Raw genomic sequence first — 20,822 nt, forward strand, 5'->3', positions numbered from 1 at the left:
CCTTCTTCTTGATTGAACCCTTTGGCAACAAGCCGTGCCTTATACCGGGAAATAGAACCATCAGAATGTTTCTTGATTTTAAACACCCATTTGCAGCCTACTAAATTCTTATTGAGAGGTAAGGGAACCAAAGACCAAGTATTTTGAGTTTTAAGAGCTTGCAACTCTTCTTCCATAGCGGACAACCACAAAGGAGACTTGAGAGCTGACCTATAAGTGGCAGGTTCAATCTGAGACAGAGCCAATGAGCAATCATTTTGTACAACAGAAAGATAGGATTTCTTCTTGGAAATACCATTTTTTGCTCGTGTTTGCATTGAGTGAGTATTCATAGGAGGAATGGGAAGGATAACCTGCAAATGATCAGGGTGAAATTCATGCGAAACCACAACACCATACTCACAATTAGGATCAGCAGCAGATTCACCACCAGAAGAACCATATGGAATCGCAGGAGCCACAGGGGATTGTGAAGTTCTGGATGCAGTAACAGATTGTAAGGTAGCATCAGGGGAGCTGCTATGATGATCTGAGCGAGACAGAGACGTGGGATGACAGACTGGAAAGGGAACTACATGATTTTGCTGATTAATGGATATAGAGGGAGATGAGGAGACACATACCGGTGTAGAAGGAGTAGTGATAGGAACAGGACTGTGCAAAAAGAAGCTGGAATATGGAAACTCAGACTCATCAAATATCACATGTCTGGAAATGTAAAATTTAGCATGGAGAAAGTCATAACAAATGAACCCCTTGTATTTGGAAGCATAGCCTAAGAAAATACATTTGATAGTTTTGGGTTGTAACTTGGTATTGTTGTATGGTTTTAACAATGGGAAAACTGAACACCCAAAAATTCTGAGATGATGAATATCGGGAACAGCATTAAACAATAGCTCAAAAGGGGACTGATTGTGAAGAGTAGGTGATGGCATTCTATTGATAAGGTATACAGCAGTTTGACATGCAAAGGACCAAAAAAATGGAGGTAAGGCAGCTGTTTGTAACAAGGTAAGAGCTGTTTCAATTATATGTCTATGTTTCCTCTCGGCTAAGCCATTTTGCTCAGGGGTATAGGGACAGGACAATTGATGTTGCACTCCTTTAGACACCAGAAATTGTTGGAAAGATTTACTAAGGTATTCACCCCCACCATCACTCTGTAAAGTTTTAATTGAAGTGGCAAAATGATTCGAAACATAGTTATAAAAACCAACAAAGATGGAGAAAACTTCACTTTTATTGAGAATAGGAAACAACCAACAGTGTCTTGTGCATTCATCAATGAATGTCACATAATACCTAAAGCCATCGACAGACTTACAAGGAGATGGACCCCATACATCACTATGAACAACTTGAAAGGGGTGAATTGACTTAGACACAGAATGAGCAAAGGGCAGTTTGCAAAACTTGCCTTCCAGACATGTATGACAAAGCACAGACAAGGAATCAGGTAATACAGACAGATTACATTTCTTTAACATGACCGAGACAACGGAATTGGAGGGATGACCTAATCTATGATGCCAAAGGCTAGAAGAGACTTGACGTCCAAGATATGCAACATGAGACTTTGGAGGTACAGCATTACTCCTAGCCGGAAGAGGAATGGGATACAATCCATTACTGCAACGTCCTTGGAAGAGAATCCTCCCTGTGGCCTTGTCCTGGATCCAAAAACAAAACGCATCATAGATCAGCCAACAATTATTGTCCAGACATAGTCTATGTACAGATAATAGATTCTGAGACAAGCTAGGAACATATAGAACCGAATTAAGCTGCAATGGTTTTAATGGAGTGTGTAGTGTGGAAGAGCCAATATGAGATATTGATAAACCTGCACCACTTGCAGTCTGAATTGTTTCATTAGTGGGATATGGAGAAGCCAGGGACAGGTTACTAATATCAGTAGTCATATGTGAGGATGCTCCTGAATCAGTGAGCCAGAACTGTTGAGGAGAAGTATTCGGGTCACTGGACTGAGTATTGGTAACATGCATAGCTGTAGGAGTGGAAGATGACACATTGGAGTTCCTAAAATGACAATATTTAGCACTGTGATTCTTCGTCCCACAGATTTGACACCCCTCAGCATTTGTATTGGCAGCTTCAGAATTCCGGAATCGGCAATTGGGAGCCAGGTGGCCAAACTTTCCACATATCTGGCAAGAAACACCAGAAAAACTCTGTTGTCTTGGTGGAGATGTACCAAGAATACCCGGAGCATGATTCACAGTATAGTTCCCATAGTTAGGCTTAGAGTTCCCAAACCGATTATGAGAACCAAATTGGAATTTCCCTTTGTTTTTGGTCTTGTTGTAGTTAGAGCGAAACCCAGAGGAGCCTCCATATGAATGACCATGGAAGGAGGTCTCAGCCTTGGAAGATTCACCACAAGACCGTGAGTCCGTGCTATTATTCCTAGCAACCATCGCAGACAGTAAAGGAGTAAGAGGAACATTTTCAACCATTGCTTCCTCAGCAAGTAGCTGAGATCTCAGGTCTTTCATGGAAATAACATTCTCTCGACCCCTAATAATGGATCGCAGGGTATTATACTCAGAGGAGAGACCATTCAAGGTTAAGATGACAATATCATCATCATCGAAGTGAACCCCAGCAGTAGCAAGATGATCACGAGCTTCTTTAATCCTTTGCAAATACATTGAGATCGAATCAGTGCCCTTCTTAATGTTTTGCAATTCTGACTTCATCTGAAAAATAGTAGTCCGAGTAACAATCGAAAACTGTTCCTTGAGACGAATCCACAAGTCAGAAGCACTAGCACTACCGATTGCACACGAAACAGCAGACGGAGATAAGGTCGCTGTAATCAATTGCATCAGCGCCCGATCATGCATTTTCCAAATCTTGAACGCATCAGTTTCAGCAGAAATAGAGGAATCAGCAGAACTAGTTACAACAGACCGAGCAGGACAGGAATGCGACCCATCCACAAAACCCATGAGACCATGACCTTCAAGTAGCAATTCGATCTGAAAATTCCAAGTGAGATAATTGGAATCATCAAGTTTAACAGTAACAGAAGAAGAAATTGTTGATATAAGAGACGTGATAGGAGACTGAAGAATCTTCAGCTGATCAGAAGTCACCATTGTAGCACAAAACAAGAGAAAACCCAGATGAATGTTTCTCTAAGAACTTAGAACAAACAGTTGGTGTGCAGACACGAAAATGCACCCAGTCGAGGAAGGAGAGAACGATCAAGATCCCAAGAAGAAGAGAAATGATCAGCAATGGAGATAGAGGAGCGGAAGCAAAAGAACCAAGATCAAAACCTTCAAGCACAAAGCTTTTCAGGCGAAAGATACCATGTAAACAGAAGAAGTGCAGAAAGAAGAAGTGCAGAAAAGTCTTGGACAGAGAGAAGGTTTTCCTTTCATATATTTTCTCAATTGTTAATCTTCTATACAGTTATATTCCTGTATATATCTAGTTACATTGCTTAAGTACTAAGCTATTACAATACTCCCAAGATCTTGACACTTGTCATAATCTCTACTCACATATTCTAAACAACCTTAACTAACTACCTCAAGCATATAATATCTAACAGTATACATTCAGAATGTATCAATAAAGTACACAATTTGCCGTGAAATTCTTTTTCAACATGGTATTAGAGCGAATTTTGTATGAACTCGAATATTGGGTTTGTATTCTTTCTGAATCGCATTACTGGGTCTAGTCCAAGTGTGTAGTTTTAACGTGCTTGTCTTTACTTTCTCGATGTGGAAGTTCTCTTCACGTGTGACCCATAAATATATGATCGCACGTGAAGGGGCATGTTGGAAATCCCACATCAGAGACAAAACAAATTACAATTTATATACAAATGATTCCATTCGTAATTACACCGAGCTCTTTTAGAATAAAATCTCACACACCACTTGGGCTACAGGTTGTTAGGTTGAGAACAATATAGGTGTTGAACTATTTGGCCGGTCTCTCTGAAACTATATCAATAATATGACTCTTGAAGACAAAAATTTATGCATATCTTTGTATCATAATATCATTGACACCGAATGCTAGTAATGTACTCGTGCCATTGAAATATTTTCTCTTTCTGATTGGCCTATTCAAAATTAAGAATGATGAGAATATATAAGATGGCAAAGGTTTGATCGCAGGGAGGTTTGACCGAGCATTATATTTAGTTACTGGAATATAATATATTTATTGCTGTCACTTTGTCAACTCCCTCAGCCATACACGCATTGGACAACCTTTACATTATTATTAGGATGCAAGATTGTACAATTAATACAGACCAAATGTCTAGAAAATAAAGAGAGGTGCAATGGATATCTACCAAATGGAATATTAGAACCATGCATGATCAAGAATCTAATTAATATTATAGTTCTGATCTTAGTATTAACCTAACAAGAGCAGCTTCTGCAATACACATTGATAAGTTTGCTTCCCAAAATTGCATGCATATACACAAAAATTTCTCTTTCATATACCAAAATCTATAACATCATTCAACTGGAAATTAAGTTCAAAATTAAGAAGTTAATAATTAGAGTTCGAAAGGTAGTTTTCACTCTTGACGACAATATTTCGATTTTTGACCCAAACAAGCAATCATTTCATATTTTGTCTCTAATTAATATATGTATGCATTAAACTGATCATTTTTTTTTTTATATACGTACCTAGCATATATATGAACTAGAAATTAGAAAGACGAAACAAAGTTCATCAACCCAATGAAAGAATAAGTCGATAAACTTAGTTATACCTAAGATATGTACCTGAAAAAAAAAAGGAAATAAATTTGATCAACCAACGAAAGAATAAACATTTAACAAGTATAATTATAAAAATAAAAACAAGAAGAAGACCTGGCTAAGTACCAATTTGGTGCTACTTAACTTAAAAAAAAAAAAAAAAAAAAAAGCAGTATGCAAAAAGCACTCAGTTTTTTTTTGTGTAAACTTTCAAAATCAGCTTTTTTTTTCATAGTTTTGGGGCAAAAAAAAAAAAAAAAAAAAAACTAAAAAGGCAAAGCAGCAAAACTTAGCTTTGGAAAACCAGCTTTTTATCATAATTCACGGGTGAACAGTGCCATTAAATGAATTTTTCAAAATGGCAACCTTACCCTCTCTTTCTCCTTCATCCCAGTTCTAGGCTCCACCCCCCTTCTCCAATCGCTCTCTGGCGCCGTACTACCCAGATTCACCACCCCATCCCCTTCATCTCTTCTTACTCCCCAAATTCGCCACCCCATCTCTCTCCCAATCCCCACCAAATACACCCATCGCCACCTCGCAGACCATGATCCCAACCCACTCCCTGCTAGATGATAACCCAGATCCCACCCACCCATCCACCACCGCACCTTCCAAAACATGTAATGCCTTGGAAATCAAAATGCAGGAAATAGAAATAGGAGTGAGGATGAAGGTCCCAGGTCGTTGGACCTGAAAGAGAAATGCGAAGGGACGAAGGTGGGTGAGGACATTGAAATTTCAGGAGGGATCATTGATGAAAAATGGAAGAAAAGCCAGAAACATTTTGGCAGAACAAAATATAAAGAAAGAAGAATGAAAAAGTTAGAAAGAAAGGGAAACAAAGAACAAAGGAAAAAGAAAACAATCATGAACTTTTTGGCAAAAAGAAAAAGAAAGGAAGAAAAACCCATAAGTTTTTTTTTTTTTGTCATTTTACATAATTACAGCTGTTCTACATAAATATTTATCAAACACTATAACACTGTTTTTTTTATTCAAAGCACTTTTACAATTATTGTTACCAAACACTTTATTATTTTATTTTACAGCTACTTATTTTTACAACACAATAGAAACAATTTTTTTTTTTTTCAAAGCACAACAATACCAAACTAGAGTAATAAGGTTAGTTAGCATTCCCATTGTGAATTGCTCTTCGACTACAACAGTCCTTTTCACTAACCGGACAAATTGTCGGTCCCACGCGTATATAATATAGAATGGGTAGCTCAAACCCTAGTATTTAAGGAGCTCCAGGTAATGAGTTGAGACAGACCCACAAAGCTAAAAAGCACAAATAAAGAGATTCAAAAGGACCACGTCAGCAAAATCCAAGAAAGAATGAAGACAATTAGTCTCCTTGATCTTTCACTTCTGTTGTTAATAATCAATTTCTCTGTTCTGACGGCCCACGCTGCTGGTGGCAAATGGCAAGTGCTGAAAAACGTTGGCATTTCCGCCATGCACATGCAGCTCTTCAAAAACGACCGCATCGTCTTGTTCGACCGCACCGACTTCGGCAAATCCAACTTGTCCTTGCCCAACGGTAACTGCGTCAATAACGACTGCACCGCCCACTCCGCCGAGTTCGTCGTCCAAACCAATGCCGTCCGCCCCCTCACGGTCTTATCCGACGTCTGGTGCTCCTCCGGCTCAATGGACGCCTACGGAAACTTAATCCAAACAGGCGGCAACAACATCGGCGAGCGCCGCGTTAGAGTTTTCACGCCCTGCACGGGTTGTGATTGGAAGGAGATTGTGGACGGCTTAGCTGCTCGCCGTTGGTACGCCACTAATCATATTCTGCCTGATGGACGCGAAATTATCATCGGCGGCAGGGGGCAATTCAACTATGAATTTTATCCGAAGACCGCGTCTACAGGCAATGTCTACAGCTTGCCGTTCCTGTCGCAGACCAATGACCCCGGCCAAGAAAACAATCTATACCCTTTTGTTTTTCTCAACCCTGATGGCAACTTATTTGTTTTCGCTAACAATCGAGCTATTTTGTTGGACTACGTGAAGAACGTCGTCGTTAAAACCTACCCGCAAATACCCGGTGGAGACCCGAGGTCGTACCCCAGCACGGGTTCAGCCGTATTGCTACCATTGAAGAACTTGATGGCTCCATCTGTTGAGGCTGAAGTTTTGGTCTGCGGTGGAGCTCCAAAAGGGTCTTTTGTCCAGGCAAATAAGGGTACTTTTGTGGAAGCTCTAAACACATGTGCTCGGATCAAAATAACAGACCCTAATCCACAGTGGATTGTTGAAACTATGCCTCAAGCTAGAGTCATGGGTGACATGTTATTGCTCCCAGACAGCACTGTTTTACTCATTAACGGTGCATCGTCCGGGGTTGCGGGTTGGGAAATCGGGCGTAATCCGGTTTTCAATCCAGTTGTGTACCGACCTGATAATGCAGTCGGGTCACGGTTCGAACAACAAAACCCTACCACCATACCACGGATGTACCATTCCTCAGCATTATTGGTACGTGACGGTAGAGTGATCGTTGGAGGTAGTAACCCACACGAAAAATACCAGTTTGGCAACGACGTGCTTTTCCCAACAGAACTGAGGTTAGAAGCATTTAGTCCTGAGTATCTCGATGCTAAGTACGCGAACTTGCGTCCTACAATCCTTGCACCTGGAAACCAAGCCAAAATCCATTATGGAATAAAATTAGCCATTCAATTCTCGCTTACGGGCACGTTTGCAAAGAATTCAGTATCGGTGACGATGGTGGCACCGCCTTTTAGCACGCATTCATTCTCGATGAATCAAAGGCTGTTGGTTCTTGGTGCGGAGAACGTACAACAGGTAGGGCCAACAACGTATCAAGTTCAAGTGACAACTCCGCCTTCGAAAAATCTTGCGCCTTCCGGATACTACATTCTCTTCGTGGTTCACCAGCAAATTCCAAGTGAGGGCATCTTTGTCAAAATTTACTGAGAAATTTGAAGGTACATTTTCTAGTGTGTATAATATAAGTTGAAAAAAATGAAATAAAAGGTTCATGCAGGGAGAGAGATCAAGCTAGCTAAGAATGCTAACTTATCACAAGTAATTTCGATCAAGTTGTAATTTTTTTTTTTTTTTTTTTTTTTTTTTTTTTTACTAAAATTGTAAAGTGTGTAACTTTGTATCTAAACTGATGATGAATGAAGTTGTATTTCGTTATTTCCAGTTATCAATTATTATGTAAATGGAATTACTTAAAAGTCAATGACTTGGGTTCCAATTGTTAATTGATTCTCAAGGTGATTTGTGGACTGTCTTACAGCGAGTGCATAATCATATATTACTTGAAAAGATGTGGTTTATGAAAATCCTTAAATTAACTTGGGTCCAGATTAATGCTAATTAAGTGTTGTCCTTCGTGCTATTGTGGGGCTTTTTCGTGGACCTAATGATGATATCAATTGTACGAAGGATTGGCTGTGAAAGTACTGACTAATTAGAAATGTAACCAAGTCAATTATATACGCATGATTGCCTCGCTGTTTTTGTAGTTTCTGTTTACTATGCAACGGTATAACTATCGCAAAAGAACTGCTTTGGCGATATTGAAGGTATCACCATGCAACGTGATATTGCCACATGACATAGAACCTATTTGGTAAAGAGCTTATTTGGTCACTTTGTTGAATAAAAACATGAAATCCTACGTAGGTTATCTTACACAACAAATCATAACTTATATAAGATGATTTTATTTTTTATTGTAGTGAGGTCTTTTGCATAAAAATCTCACAGTGCATGATTGATTAATGCTGTTAGTGATGGACCGTGACTCGTCTCTCTGAAACTTTAACATGGTATCAAAGCCGATTGTCAAATTTGGGCTTGAATGGATTCAGTTACAAACATGAATGATATAGCACCACATGTGGCCCACTCCAAAATGGTTCAACATACGTAAAAAACAAAAATTTCACATCGGCCATCTTACAAAATAAATCACAACTTATATCAAATGGTTTCACTTCTAATTGTATCAAGGTCTTTTGCATAAAGTCTCACACCTATTGATTGCAAGGTGATTAAATGAAGACAACATCAGTGTAATTTGTAGTGGACCGCGTGTTGAAGATCAACACCAGCCCAATTAGTGTTTGGATGCTAGACAACTCTAGCAAAATACTATGTCGGTGGTACTAGCTAGAAGGTTCTGAAGATTCAAATATGCATGGGAGATGGACGGTGCATGAACTGAAAATGCTAGACAATTCTAGCACCAAAGTCGGTTACCTATCTAGAATTATGTAAACAAATATCTTAAGATTGTTGTAATGGAATGTTAGCGAAAATTCTAGAAAGAAATATAAGTTAGTGGCTGGAAATGCACAAGCCAAGTCCACCAACTTTGGCTAGGTCGGTTATGCCATGTATAAATATAAGGTAGTGCTATGTGTGGTGTAGTAAGCTTGTAATCAAGCAAGCAAGCAACCAAGTGAGAGTGAGAAGAAAGAGTAGTCTTGTAAGAGTGTGAGTGGTCTAGAGTTTGTCTCTAAAAAGTGAGTGAGTGTCATAGCTTCCCAAGAGTGTCTTTGATAGTTTGTGTTGTAATATTTTGTGTGTGTAATACAAGTAATTAGGTTACTTGTGTTGTCTCTCCAACACTTGTGTTAGAGTTGAGTACTCTAAGTTTTTCCCCAACAATTGGTATCAGAGCGGTACGATCAGGGACCGTCTCTATTGAAGCTTCCGAGAATCGTGAGAAGTTTAGTACTTCGCAAGATTATTGGTTAATCTTGTTCATCTTATTGAAGCTCTGCCGACACGATGGAAAACCTTCAAGTTGTTAGAGGAATCAAGAAGTTGAACAACAAAAATTACAACACGTGGGCGACGTTCTTTGGGATGTCGTCGGCGGTAATGTTACGTAGCCGGAAGAAGACACCAGCGGCGTTATGCGAAAGTGGAAGATCAAGGCAGGTAAGGCAATGTTCGCCTTAAAAACCACAGTTGAAGATGACATGTTGGAGCACATACGGAAGGCCAAGACACCAAAAAAAGCGTGGGACACATTCGCCACACTCTTTTCAAAGAGGAACAATACAAGATTGCAGCTTCTCGAGAATGAGCTATTATCAGTGGCCCAAAGGGACATGATTGATTGCACAGTATTTCCACAAGGTAAAGTCTATTTGCCATGAAAATTTTGAATTAGATCCTAGTGCTGTCATTGTAGAATCCAGGATAAAAAGAATAATTATCCATGGATTGAGACCCGAATATGGAGGCTTCGTTGCTGTTGTACAAGGATGGCCGACCCAACCATCACTTGTTGAGTTTGAGAATTTGTTTGCCGATCAATAAGCTTTGGCAAAGCAAATAGGAAAGGTCTCGTTCAGAGGTGAGGAGGAAGCGCTCTACACCAAAAGTAAAGGCAGCTTTAAGCAACGTGCTGGTGGTGGATCTAAAAGAAATGGTGACAAGGAAAAAGGTTATCAAGGAGGAGGGAATTCTCGACCAGGGAAAGCTTCAAGCATCATGGCAATTGTGGTCAGTCCCAGAATAATAAAAGGTTTGAGGGCAAGTGCTACAATTGTGAAAAGAAGGGCCACATGGAGAATGATTGATGGTTCAAAAGGCTTGCAGAAAGTAACGTCGCCAACTCAGAGAAGAAACTTGAAGATGATTAGGATGTCATTGCGTCTCTAACTGTACAGGAAGAATGGGACGTAGAAGCATCATCTTGTTGGTGCTTAAAAAATGAGGCGTTGCCCGACTCAAAAGAGTTTGAAGATAAGTTGCAAGGGAAATTGAGAGACCAAGTTGCCCAAATCCAATCAAGTCCAGATAAGCCTGAAGATTTGCTTGCTGGAGACGATGTCGAGCAAGAAATACCTAAGAGTCCTTAGCAAACAGGTGTGTACCAACAACCATAAGAAGTTAGACCTAGTGGAGCGGAAGTATCAACTCCACAAGCACAACTAAAAAGGTCAACAAGAGTACGAAAGCCAAATCCTAAATATACCAATGCTGTCATAACTGATGGAGCACCAAAAGAACCTGAGGCGTTTGAAGAAGCATCATAGAGTTCTGAATGGGTAAGAGCTATGGAAGAAGAAATCACTATGCTTAAGCAAAATTAGACTTGGGATTTGGTGCCAAAGCCAAGGGATGTGAAACCCATATCCTGCAATTGGGTGTACAAGATAAAGCGTCATCCTGATGGTTCGGTTGAAAGGTACAAGGCTCGGTTGGTGGCTCGAGGCTTCTCTCAGCAGTATGGACTAGTCTATGATGAAACGTTTAGTCTAGTAGCAAAGCTTACGACCGTACGAGTCCTACTTGCACTTGCATCTAACAAAGATTGGAATCTATACCAAATGAATGTGAATAATGCTTTCTTGCATGGAGAGTTAGATCGGGAAATTTACATGATGCAGCCAATGGGCTTTGAAAGCAAAGCTTATCCCGAGTACGTGTGTAAGTTGAGGAAAGCACTTTACGGTTTGAAACAAGCACCAAAGGCATGGTACGGTAAGATTGCAGAATTTCTAACGCAAAGTGGTTACTCAGTGGCGCATACAGATTCCAGCTTATTTGTTAAAGCTAATGGAGGAAAGATAGTTATCGTGCTGGTGTACGTGGATGACCTAATCATCATTGGCGATGATGAGGTAGAAATTCGTCGAACAAAGGAAAATTTGTTAGTTCGGTTCAAGATGAAAGAACTTGGACAACTCAATCACTTTATTGGATTAGAGGTTAATCGCACACAAGAAGGGATATTTCTGTGTCAACAAAAGTATGCAAAAGACTTGTTGCAGAAGTTTGGGATGCTTGAATGCAAGCCAATCTCAACATTGGTGAAACCCAATGCCAAGATGTGTGCACATGAAGGCAGAGACTTGGAAGATGCAACAATGTATCGACAATTGGTAGGTAGTCTGATCTATCTGACTTTGACTCGACCTGACATTTCTTATGCAATTGGTGTGATAAGTCGATACATGCAAAATCAAAGAAGCCTTATCTAAAAGCGGTTCGATGAATATTGAGATATGTAAAAAGTACAATTAACTATGGTCTCTTGTACAAGAAAGGAGAAGATGGTAAGTTGGTTGGCTATTGTGACGCAGATTTTGCAGGAGATCACGACACCAGGAGATCGACCACTGGGTATGTCTTCAGAATTGGTTATGAAGTAGTTTCGTGGTGCAGCAAGAGACAACCAACAATGTCTTTGTCAACCACGGAAGCAGAGTATAGAGCAGCATCAATGACAACTCAAGAGAATGCATGGCTGGTATAGTTGATGAGTGATCTACAACAACCAGTAGATTCTGCAGTACCATTGTATTGTGATAACTAATTGACAATTCACTTGGCGGAAAATCCAGTCTTTCATGCAAGAACTAAACATGTGGAGGTACACTATCATTTCATTAGAGAGAAGGTCTTGCAGGAAGAGATTGAGATGAGACATATTAATACAAATGAACAAGTTGCAGACTTGTTCACTAAAGGTTTGAGTATCGGCAAGTTCAAAAAGTTCTGTCATCAACTCAACATGGAGGAAAGAATGAGCTGGTGTTGAGGGGGAGTGTTGAAGATCAACACCAGCCCAATTAGTATTTGGATGCTAGACAACTCTAGCAAAATACTATGTCGGTGGTACTAGCTAGAAGGTTCTGAAGACTCAAATATGCATGGGAGATGGATGGTGCATGAACTGAAAATGCTAGACAATTCTAGCACCAAAGTCGGTTACCTATCTAGAATTATGTAAACAAATATCTTAAGATTGTTGTAATGGAATGTTAGCGAAAATTCTAGAAAGAAATATAAGTTAGCGGCTGGAAATGCACAAGCCAAGTCCACCGACTTTGGCTAGGTCGGTTATGCCATGTATAAATATAAGGTAGTGCTATGTGTGGTGTAGTAAGCTTGTAATCAAGCAAGCAAGCAACCAAGTGAGAGTGAGAAGAAAGAGTAGTCTTGTAAGAGTGTGAGTGGTCTAGAGTTTATCTCTAGAAAGTGAGTGAGTGTCATAACTTCCCAAGAGTGTCTTTGATAGTTTGTGTTGTAATATTTTGTGGAGTAAAGTACAAAAAACTACATCAACTATTAGGGTCACGACAGTTTCATACCTCATCTTTTAAAATTGACAATGTCATACCGCATCTTACGATTTTGTGACAATGTCATAACTCCGTCAAATTTTCTGTTAGTTTTTCTGTTAAGTACTGACGTGGCAAGAGATGGGGACCACTTTCTATTAAAAAAATTATTATAAACTAAATTTTTTTTAATATTTTTTAAATATTAAAATAATAAATAAAAGTAAAAAAAAAAAAAAAAAAAAATTTGAAAACCCAACCCCACCCGCCCCCCTCCAGGAGAAGAAGGAATAACCGAAGAAGAAGAAGAAGAAGAAGAAGAAGAAGGAGGAAGAAGAGGAGGAGGAAAAAAAAAAATTAAATTGAAAATGCAACCCCACCTGCCCCCCTCCCCCAGGAGAAGGAGGAAGAACCGAAGAAGAAGGAGGAGGAAAAAATAAAAAATAAAAAAAGGAAACAGCAACCCCGAAAAAAAAACAAAAAAATGGAAACTGCACCAATTTCAATTTTTTTTGTTCTTCTCCTTCTTCCTCTTCTTCTTCCTTCTTCTGGGTTATTTTTTTTTTTTTTTTTTGGGTTAAAGATTAAGGCAGATGAAGATGGGGGGAGAGAGAGAGAGGGGGAGGGAAGGGATGACTAAGGGTTTTTTTTTTTTTTTTTTTTGTACTTTTATTTATTATTTTAATATTTAAAAAATATTAAAAAAAATTTAGTTTATAATAATTTTTTAATAGAAAGTGGTCCCCATCTCTTGCCACGCCAGCACTTAACAGAAAAACTAACAGAAAATTTGACGGAGGTATGACATTGTCACAAATTCGTAAGATGCGGTATGACATTGTCAATTTTAAAAGATGAGGTATGAAACTGTCGTGACCTCAATAGTTGAGGTAGTTTTTTGTACTTTACCCTATTTTGTGTGTGTAATACAAGTAATTAGTTTACTTGAGTTGTCTCTCCAATACTTGTGTTAGAGTTGAGTACTCTAAGTTTTTCCCAAACACCGCGGCCCGTCTCTCTAATTTAACACACTTTTTTTGTGCAAACAACACCTCTATCTAGCTCTTGGATGCTTTACAAACTACTGAGGGCCTGATTAGTTGCTTTTTATTTGTTTATTCTTTAATTTTTATTTTTTGCAGTGTAATGCTGTTTCTTATTCCGCTGATTGTATGCTAGCTAATGGCCTCTGCTGCATAAGAAGACGCAGTGGTGGCACTTTGGGATCTCTATCCTCCTCGAACGTGAACCGATGTCGCCTCTAGGGTACTGTACTATTGTGGTCCTAGGATGAAATGTAGCAAGACAAATATGTTACTACGGCTCCCCCATTGGACCAGTTTTCGTATAATAAGTCAAGAAATTCCTGACTAGCGAGAATAAAGATTTTAAGAAAGAAGAATAGTCTCCGCTCTCTTTGTGGACGCTGGGCTTGATTCTGAACCTATCGGGCTGCTTGACAATGGTTGCTTCCTTGAAAAAAGGCTTGATGAGTTGCTACGGTGCTTCAACTGACAATCGTATTAGGAGTAGCAGAGAAATAATACGGGGTCTCAGTTGTCGTATGCTTAGATTTATAGCTGCATGTTTGTAACTAAACAACAGAGCCAAACTCACAGTGGATGATGTGGACATGTACATGTGGTTTGGTCCTTCATGGAATGGCATCGGCGAGATATGCCACGGTGTCCCCGAACTGAGGTGTCAAATTCTTGGTCGTGGGGGCAGGTTGTTGCTGCTTGGAAGTTATTAACTTGATCTTTGTGGATGATAAGAGTCCACATTCTTGATTATTTAGTGTGACCAATATCACTCTCGAAATATGTTTGAATATTCTTGAATGGCTACTTACATCCCTTGGATTCTGAATTCTCATAAGTTGAACTTATCTTCATGACTTTAGGTTTCTATTAATTCGCTCGGCCGCCATTGCTTCGATATTTCAGAGAGTAATTGGTGAGTACTAATGACGCGTGTGAGTTATTGTTCTCTGGAATTAGATGGCCTCATAATTTTTGAGCTTGTAAAATTTGAACCAAGTGGTGTCCTATCTTCGGGTACAAAACCATGTGGTATTTGGAACTCAGACAACTAAACAAGCAATGGTTTGAGGTCCATACGAAGTCCTCCTTCCACACGGCACCCGAAATTGTTAAAACCGAACCGGTTATCGGCTTCGATTTCTTCGACTCGTGAGGATGACCTAGTTTTAATGTTGCATCCCAGCAGGGGTCCCCCATTCATTAAAACCAGTCTAGCCGGGTTTTTTACTTGTTAACATCCTATATGAACATATTGTTTTGCCTAAAAAGCTTGTCCCACTTTGTTTTGGCAATGAAGTTACATAACGAAATGTTGATGTTATTGTGCTAATGAACCTAATGTCATTCATGCCCATTTGCTCTCTGATATCATTCTCGGAGTAGAATTTTCTCCCCTATAAATTCCTTTCTTCTCCAGTCCCCTCCTATTTAAAAGTAAATTCCTCTCTTCTCTAGTCCTCTTTTATTTGAAAAGTTACGATTAAGTCACGTCAACATCTTGTGTTGACTTATTTATAGAAAGAAAAAGAAAAGAGAAAGGTGAGGGAGGAGGGGAGGAAAAGGGAAGAGATTTGGAAGGGAGAGAACCTTACTCCATCATTCTCTAACTTTCAGATTTATGATTGAAAATCCGATTTGTACTCTTACATGGGCCGAATATTATTCAAAAGATTAGAGAAAGTTCATTTCCAATCACTTTCCTTTTGTATATCATAGTTATATGTATATGATACTATTATTATAAGGGGTGACCTCAAACTAATAAGGTTTTCCGCTTTGCGAGGGTTGGGAGGAACATCTATCGTACGCAGCCTTACCATTTTTTTCCAAAGAGGTTGTTTTCACGATTAGAACCCGTAACCTTTCGGTCACAAAGGAGCAACATTTCCGTTGCGCCAAGATTCGCCCTCATATGATAATATTTTATATTTTATTTTAAAAAGTCTATTGCTTGTTATTTTGAACAAGGATTTAGGGGTGATTAAGGTGGAGAAGATCTAATGCATGTTAAAGTAAGACTTACAAAATAATTCAGGAAGAAATCGTCATGAATGATATGTTTATTTTTGAACTCAATGGGAACGAAGCTTCTTTACGTCATGAATGATATGTTTATTTTTGAACTCAATGGGATTTTTGAACTCAATGGGAACGAAGCTTCTTTACGTCATGAATGATATGTTTATTTTTGAACTCAATGGGAACGAAGTTTCTTTACGTAAGTATATAAGAGGTGGATTATTCGCAATTTAATTTGATCTACAACTAGATTGCAAATGTTTTCCCCCTGTCCGAAAGCCTTGGTTTTCTTTTGAACTATATAGGTAAACAAACTTTTTACATGCAAGTGGTAAATTGGTCTGACGGATAGGTCTTCTTCATCGACTCATTGAGTTTGTATTCAAACTCCTTTGCTCTTAGTAAGCTCATTTTATAGCAAAAATTTAAGTCGTGGATTTAAAAAAATAAAATAAAATTTACACAATCACAAGAAGTTGTTTAGTCGTTTTCAAGTATTTGAGTTAACCAAAAACAGCCCTTGTAGAAACAGCCACTCGGAGGAACTCCATATGAACAAGTTATTTGATGCAAAATTCAAACACGAAAGAGGAATACACCAGAGTATAAGACGTTGAAAATCTGATTTTCTTTTAGCTAGTAATTAAGTAATGTTAATTACTTAATCAAGTTGAACCATGTTTCTTTGGTGTGGAAATAGAGTGCCTACCTAACTATTTTCGAGTTAATCTCTAAAGCCTTCTAATCCTTCTCCTTAAGCACAAATAATCTTCAAACTGAAAGCAAAGTGAACCAAACAAAAGAGGAAAATACAATAATTTTGTTGACTTAGCAGAAATTAGTAATTTTATAATAATAAACTTCGACATCATGTAGAAAATCATATAATATATATGAAACTAGCTGAGCCGTGAGATGATTTGATATCTATGGTCATGGTTAACAAAGTGGAATTCGATAATATATATATAAAAGGAACAACCAAAGTGGGAAATATATTTTAATTATCATGTTCGAAATATTTTATTATTAATTAGTAGAATATATTTTTTTTTGGTGAGTAATGTTAGGAAGATCAAATTTTTTTTAAATCAAATTTGCAAATTAAATGATGTGGTCGTAGATGATTGGATTATTAATTAAGTATCAATTAACGTGATTGTTTCTTATTGATGACACATTATTTTATTTACAATTTGGTTTAAAGAATTTAGTCTCCCTAGCATTATTTTTTTGTTTGGTTGAGGGGTGTGACTAAACAGAAGCATTTGGGCAGAGCCCAGCGTACGTAATCTGTTTTATTTAAGTTAAACAAGGGATGCAAAGGCTTAACGTACATCAATAATGAAACTAGATAGTCAAGGTAGGTCATTTTAAAAGCGTATAATTTTTTGAGTCCTCATCAAATGATATTTCTTGCATTATATTTTTGTCTCTGCAACGGTAATGGTTTTGTCTCCTGGTGTTAAGCAAGATGGTTTTATTCCCTCCGATGCTTATAAGTTCATGAATCAAAGGTTTGACTCGTAGAGTTTGGTGGTTAACAAGAAGCACGCATGGCGGCTAATCATCAGTCTAATTCATGGAGTATTTGAAGCTAATAAAAAATGTATTGCAAAACCGAGCGTCCTAACATTTTAAAATTTATACAATCGACGTTACTTAATGAGATAATGTTTGATTGTTGTTATGAATTAAGAGCTTCAATTTCTATATGGTGCAGTGTCTTAAATCGGACTAAGAACTCTCCCACGCAGAATGGGCATATCAACGACAATAAAATACAAACAATATATATATATATATATATATATATACGTATATATGAATCCATACAAATACGGATGGTATATAATACCAAGTCGTGCTTCTTATTTGTTTTCACGACCCGACCAATTTGAGATGATAATGTTAACACTAGCCAGCTCGATTTTTTTTTTTTTTTTTTTTTTTGGGAGAGAAAAAACAATATTTGATATTCATTGCAAACAAAGCAATACAAGTACAATCTAACAACAAACTGAGGATATATTGCATAATGGGCCTCAATAAAATATTGCCGGAACTTTCACTCCGGTCTAATGAAAAATAGCGTCCCGCACGACAGAAGGACCAACTTTTGCTCCTTTTTTTAAATTGAGTTCATATATTTGACCTAAAATCTGATAACCATATCCTCTCTTTTCCTCCCTTTTTTCTATAAAACATATCATTGAATTTTTATTTATTTTTTGTAATCTGGGTGCTGAACATCTTAAAAACACTAAATTATTTGAGAACCACAAACTAAGCTGTTCCTAGCAACCCCACAATATCACGGACAAAAAATCACTAATCCAAACAGGAGGTGGTTCAAGAAAACAAAATCCCATATGCTTGAAAAATATTGTTTTCGTTTAGCAGAATGTTTGCTTTGTTTAAAGAGACCTCTAAATTTTTTTTGTAGAATATATGTTTATTTACAGTTTGTCCTGCAGCACCGAAAGAGAATGGAAGAAAATGAACTGATTCGAGACAACCTTTGTAGCTTAGCTTTGGATAACATAAATACATGTCCACCCTAAAAATTTAAATCATTTCGATTCTTTCATAGACAAGGTTTGATGCTAAAATGGGTAAATATAAATGATCAGGAAAGGGTCCGCCAACTTTGAATCGAATTTAAGGTCATTTGTTTCATCTTGGATTAATAGTGAGGGTCAGAAAAACTACTTGTTGCATATAGGACTTGCCTTTTGAATTCTAACTTTAGGCTTCTCATCATTTATTTGTCAAATTTATAATATAATCTCAGATAGCACTATACTGCAACAGTGGAAAACAATAATGTATATGTACTCTGGTTTGGGTATGATTTCACGCCAACTGATTCTCTCTCTCCTAACATTTAACAATTTAATCTACTAGCATTGTCGTTTGTCAAAAACAAAAAAACAATACATACATATCCAATTGTAAACTAAAGTAGTATAACCTAAAGAAAGTTACAAAACCAACAAACACGAGGATGATTATGATGTCTTAAATCAGCAAATCCATATGCTGTATATGTTTTCTTTTCTTCTATAAATATGTTTGAAAACGTAAATGAACAATTGTTGGAAAAGATGTTGAATAGTGTAATAGAATAATATTATCTTATGAAACTTGTTAAATAGTTTAAAAAAAACTTTTAAACGTTTATAGCAAGAATAATCAAAAAGAAGAAAAATATAGTCGGTTTCGTGTTATAGTTTTCTTTAATGATAACTTTTTTTTTTTCTTTTTTTTCTTTTTTTTTGAAACGATATATATTCTGAAGTTCCATAAATTCAAGGCATGCGATTGATCAAGTCAATTAATCTATAGCTTTTATTGTTATAAAACTCAAATTACAGCTGCATAACTTTAAAATAAAATAAAATTAGAGTACGGGCCATGGTGGTCGTCGGACTTGGCTTTAAGGAACTAGCTGCTGCCGGCCCCAAGTTATACAAAAAGACCTCTATCGGCATTGTTGGCAGCAACTATATGCCATGCATTGCCATTGATTAGTTTTGTCATTCATTTTCTTGTTTAATTAATACTACTTACATAGCTAGGAAGAGATTGACCCATCAATATGTTATTAGGACAACAAGTACATATAATCATCGCATCACTTAGACAAAATAAACAACAGAAAAGAAGAACAAACAAGTGAAAGTAAATCGAAGAGTGCCGACAAATCAAGGAGTTCATTTCTAAACTGACAATAACAAAACCCTAAAGTCATCAATTAAAAAATTTGAGGTAAAATACCGGCTGACGTCTAAATTAGAGACTCTTCTGCAATCAAAACATAATATTAATGACATTATCTATATAAAAAAACATTTTTACATGCTCAAAAAGTACACTACCCCGTCGAATAAATACATTCCATAAAGTATCATTGATTACAAGAGAGTTACTCCCCGGCTAGATAGTAGAAGAATAGAGGACAAATAGAAATGCTCAGAAAAAAAAGTGCTTCAAAGACAATATATTAGAGTATGGCTTCTTTCTTTGCACGTGTATGAATTCAAGCTTCTGGATGTTTCAGGTCTTTGTATGGAGGTTTGACTAAACTAGAGCGTTATATATGTAGTTACTGAGACTACACACACACACACACATATATATATATTGGAAAACCTGTACATTATTATTAGGTTGCAAGAATTTACATTTAACATAGAGACCAAATCCCAGAAAATTAAGAGAATTGCAATGAATATATCCACGAAATGGAATATTAATTATTAAATAGATTTTTTTTTCTATTAAATATTTTATGTAGTTAGAACCATGCATGATTAAGTGGGCGCAGCCAAATGATGGTCAAATTTCATGACAAGAATTTAATATTATTGTTCAGGTATTGATTTAATTGCGAAGAACAACCCAACAAAAGCAACAATCATTTAACTCTCACTCTGCACCGCACCTATTCTGCAGTAGAAATTGATATTGCTTGGAGCTTGCCCAAACTGAAATAATTTTTTTTTTTTTTGAAAAGAAACGATACATTTGGTGCAAAACTAAGCACAGTAACGTTTTAAAATTTATATAACCGACTTCGTTTGGTGGGATAAGGCTTGAGTGTTTTTGCTCAAAGGAAACGTTGACTTCATTGGACTTTTAAGAGGGAGTACAGACTAAATCTTGGAGGTGAACATCGATCCTGCATGCTATTATCAGATTTAATCTCGCTTGAAACTGCATAATTATCTTTAGATATTGCAAATTAGCTAAACAATGAGATAGCTCTTGCAACAATGTGAATTTAATAAGAATGAATTTCACCTTCTGCAAGCAAAAACTTAAATCTTCAATCAGACGGAAGATTCTTGCTCTTTTTCATTAATTAATTCCAGCTACCAAATATACGATCCATCACTCTAAAAGGCAAT

At 37.4% G+C, this 20,822-nt stretch overlaps 1 pseudogene; it reads left to right on the top strand.

Annotated features, from left to right (window-relative positions):
- Window positions 1–6,041: 6,041 nt before the first annotated feature.
- LOC137718703 (aldehyde oxidase GLOX1 pseudogene) lies at window positions 6,042–8,048 on the top strand (annotated as a pseudogene).
- Window positions 8,049–20,822: the final 12,774 nt, after the last annotated feature.

This window comes from Pyrus communis, chromosome 8 (genome assembly GCF_041283825.1).
Source record: "Pyrus communis isolate YQ-2024b chromosome 8, ASM4128382v1, whole genome shotgun sequence".
NCBI lineage: Eukaryota > Viridiplantae > Streptophyta > Magnoliopsida > Rosales > Rosaceae > Pyrus > Pyrus communis.